The sequence below is a fragment of the Pinus tabuliformis genome, chromosome 2_1 (assembly GCF_031772625.1).
Source record: "Pinus tabuliformis cultivar Carrire ecotype Pingquan chromosome 2_1, CPIR1, whole genome shotgun sequence".
Taxonomy (NCBI): domain Eukaryota; kingdom Viridiplantae; phylum Streptophyta; class Pinopsida; order Pinales; family Pinaceae; genus Pinus; species Pinus tabuliformis.
The window spans coordinates 401,285,720-401,290,496 of record NC_142299.1 but is presented as its reverse complement, the minus strand read 5'-3'; positions in this window follow the sequence as shown (position 1 = coordinate 401,290,496).

The following is a 4,777-nucleotide window of genomic DNA, read 5'->3' as shown; positions in this document are numbered from 1 at the left end:
GCTCTGCTGATCACGCTCCCCCTGACTTCAAGAAGAACCATAATCATGACCTTGAAAAAAGAGATAGAGACATATTAGCAGCAATATTCATATCAACATCCATGTTCTCCTTCTGTACTTTCTCCTCCAAGATCTTCTACCATAATGCCAACAATGCATTATTAGAAGAATATATGCTCCCCCTGAACCTGTGCCATTCGATCTTCGACCAATCCATAACCCAAAAAATGTACATGTATATCCCATATGAAATTTGCGTACAACCAACAATCTCTGAAACAGATGAGATTCAACAACAAGATGATGCATCAACTACCCCCAACTTTTGCCTGAGGTATTCAAAGGTCTCCCTCGGCAGTGGTTTGGTGAGTATATCAGCAACTTGTTCCTTAGAAGGAACATACTCTAACTTAACCTTTTGTTCAAGCACTTGTTCCCGAAGAAAATGATATTTGATAGGTATATGCTTGGTCTTTGAATGCATGACTGGGTTCTTTGAAATGCTGATAGCACTTGTATTATCACATAAGATGGAGATAGGTGCTGTACAAGTGATTTGAAAATCCTGCAAGGTTTGCATCATCCAAAGGAGTTGAGTGCAGCAAGATGCAGCAGCCACATATTCCGCTTCAGCTGTAGATAAAGCAATCGAACTCTGTTTCTTGCTGAACCAATATACTAATCTGGAACCCATAAAGAATGCACCACCACTTGTGCTCTTCCTGTCATCCATGCTTCCGGCCCAATCTGCAGCTGTATAAGCATGAAGTGTGAGATCTCTATCTCTAGGATACCATAAGCTATAGTTTTGAGTTCCTTGAAGGTACTTGAAGATTCTCTTAACTGCCTGAAGATGAGTTTCCTTGGAATTTGCTTGAAATCTTCCAACTATTCCCACTGCATGCATGATGTCTGGTCGGGTACCTGTCAAATAAAGTAGACTTCCAATCATGGATCTATAGGTTGGTTGATGTACTGCTACTGATTCATCATTTGCACTGAGGTTGCATCCTGTAACCATAGGGGTACATACTAGTTTTGAATCTTCCATGCCATACTTCTTCAAAATCTGCTTGAGGTACTTGGTTTGAGACAAAAAGATACCGCCTTCATTTTGTTGGATTTGTAGACCAAGAAAATATGTCAGCTCTCCAAGTAATGACATTTCGAATTCTTTCTGCATCACCAAGGCAAAGTTTTGACTCATAGTTTCTTCATTGCTGCCAAAGATAATATCATCTACATACACAACAAGTATTAGCAATTTGTCATTTTCAATTTTTATATAAAGATTGCTATCTGTTGATCCCTTTGAAAAGCCTTGTTGATGAAGATATTTGTCCAAACGATAGTACCAAGCCCTTGGAGCCTATTTAAGACCATAAAGAGCCTTTTTTAGTCTGCATACAAGATTTGGATCATTCCCAAGAATGAAACCATCTGGTTTCTCAATGTACACCTCTTCTTCTAAGTCTCCATTCAGAAAGGTTGATTTCACGTCCATTTGAAATACTTTGAACTTCTGAAAGCTTGAGAGAGCAAGGAACATTCGGATGGCCTCAAGTCTAACAACGGGAGCAAAAGTTTCTTCAAAGGCTATTCCTTCTTGTTGAGCATACCCTTTACAAACAATTCTTGCCTTGTTTCTAATTACTTCCCCATTTTCATTCAACTTATTTTTGAAGATCCATTTTGTCCCTATGACATTCTTATCTTTTGGTCTAGGAACCAACTCCCAAGTGTTGTTCTTTTCGATCTGCTCAAGTTCTTCATCCATTGCCTTGACCCAGCATTCATCTTTGCATGCCTCTCTTACATTTTTTGGTTCAGTGGAGGAGATTAATGCCAAATAGCTTGAAGCTTCTGCAATTGTTCTTCTTGTTTATACGCCTGCCTCCTTTTTCCCCAAGATTTGAGATTCTGGATGATTCTTTTGAACATACCTGGATGGAGTCTTCTCTTCTATCCTTATCTGTTCCTCTGGTGCCTCTTGAAGTTCTTCTTCATCATAAATCTGATTTGAAGGATGATCTTCATCCTCTTCGATATTTTCATAATTTACTTGCCTAGGAATGTTTCCTTCTTCATCAACCACCACATCAATGCTGTCAACTATTCTTCCAAGTCTTTTGTTGTAACACTTATATGCTTTGCTATGAGGACAATAACCAAGGAGAATCCCTTCATCTGCTCTAGGTTCAAACTTGCCAAGATGTTCATCATTATTCTTAATATAACATTTTCTTCCAAAGATTTTGAAATGTTTTACCGAAGGAGTCTCACCATACCAGAGCTCATGAGGAGTTTGAGTGCTATTCACCCGAACATTTGTTTTGTTGAGAATAACGACCGCAGCAAATGCAGCTTCACCCCAAAAGGTTTCGGGAGTTCCAGATTCATCAAGCATTGCACGATCCATTTGTTGAACTGTTCTGTTCATCCTTTCCACTACTCCATTTTGCTGAGGAGTCCTAGTTGTAGAGAATTCCCTTCTTATTCCATGTTCTTCACAAAAATCGAAAAATTCATTTGAGGTAAACTCCCCACCTCTATCGGACCTGAGGCACTTAATTTTGTGATCTAATTCGTTTTCAACCAAGGCTTTGAAAGATTTGAATTTTTTGAAGGCTTTGTCTTTGTGCTTCATAAGTCTTATCCAAACCATCCTGGAGAAGTCGTCAATGAATAATATAAAGTATTCTTCTCCTTGAGGTGACCTTTTCCTAGATGGTCCACATACATCTGTATGGACTAGTTCAAGAGGCCTGCTAGCGGATCCTTCCTTCTCAGGGAAGTTAGTTCTGTTTTGCTTACCAAACTGACATGATTTGCATATTGTATTGTCTGGAATTCTGATGTCTGGAAGACCACGAACTGCCTGGTATTTGCATGCTTTCCTTATCTGTGAAAATCTTAGATGCCCCAACCTCCGGTGCCATAACCAGTGTTCATCATTCTTGCTCAAATAGCATTGTTGTTGTCCTTCTTCAAATATGTATAAATTATTATGCCTTTGATCACTGTTTTTCCTGTATCAAGATCGCGAACACTACATCCATTTGATCGAAATATTACCTCAGTTCCTTGATCATACATTTGACTGACACTCAGTAGATTATGCTTCAAGCCATCAACTTACAAAACATTTCCACCCTTGACTTTCTCTTTCAACTGAACAGTGCCTTTTCCTTTTATGACTGCAGGGGTATCATTTCCAAAAGAAACTTTCTTTCCTTTTTCTAAAGCACTATATGATTGAAGTTTTTCTTTATCACCTGTCATATGCTTCGAACATCCACTGTCGATGTACCATTGATTTTCCTATCCTTCTGCATATAAAGCTATCCCACATCTTTCTGGTTGTGGTTCCTTCATTCTCCATGTTCTGGCATTTGAGGTTTGTTCCTTCTGAGTTTTCTTCCGAAACTTGCTCCCACATTCAGACTCTTCATGACCGAAGTTATTACAAATAGCACATTCAATTTCACTTTCAAGGGCGGAAAAGTTGTTATAGGTCCTTTTCATGATTCCAGTCATACTTCTTTGTTTTTGAGATTCTCTAGTCATGATTGTCTTATAGGCAACACATTGAGCTGCTTTGTGACCAAAGTTATGGCAAGAGAAACATTGGCCATTGAAGAAACTCCTGTGATTATCAAATCTATCAACCAACCGATTGTAGTTTCTACTGACATCCATTCTTGAGGAAAATTGGGAAGATTTTACCTGTGGCTGGTTGTAGCGTTTGTTTGTCCTTAAGGTAGCTTGCCCCCGATTTTCTTGATAGTCTTTTTTCGTTCTTGACGTAAACTGTCCCTGATTTACCTGATGATTTCTATTAGGCCTTTGCTTGGTCCTCCTTGCTACATCAAGATAACTTTTGGAGGTGGATGCTTGAGATTCTTCTCCATTATATCCCAGACCTATCTTGATTAGTGGAGAACGCTGCACATTGATAATCTCATCCAGAGTTTCAGACCCTTTAAAAAATTTAAGATTAAGAGCTTTTGCTTTCTCAATCTCTTTTCTAAGACTAAAAATTTCACATTCCAATTTTTCGTGATGTTTTTCCCTTTCAGCCAGTTGACATTGCAAAGAATCAATAATCACATTTTTCTCTTCTAAACAAATTTTGAGATTAGAAATCTCTTCATAAAGACCTTCTTCATCTACAACATACATATAATCATCATCTTCAAAAGCCATTAAAATTTTATAATTATTACCTCGTTCATCTTCGTCACTATTTGAAAGTCCATCACTATCTTCATGAGTGTAATAGATTTTCTTATTTGCATTCTGTTTCTTGTTCCATCTAACAGGTTCCTTCCCCTTGTCAATCTTATCCTTATGAGGACATTTGGCAGCATAGTGACCGACTCTTCCACAAGCAAAGCATTTGAAAGGTAACTTACCTCGGAATCATCCAACACCCCTTTGAAGGTTTTTGACAAAATTTGATTCTTCTTCTTCTTTTGACACATGTCTTGACTCATAGTAATCTCCTTTACCAGAAGCCTTGAAGGCAGCTTCTCTCCTGTCTGATGGTCCTCCTTTCCTCATTTCATAAGCAGTCAGAATTCCGTGCAGCTGTGACATGGTAAGGTTTCGTAGATTCTCCTTTTCTTCTATTGCAGAAACTTTAGATTCAAACCTAGGGGACAAAGATCTTAGAACCTTTTCAACCACAACAGCCTCTTTTATTTCTTCACCCAAATTTTTCATACAATTAACAATCTCATCTACACGAAGGAAATAGTTAGCCACACTTTCATCG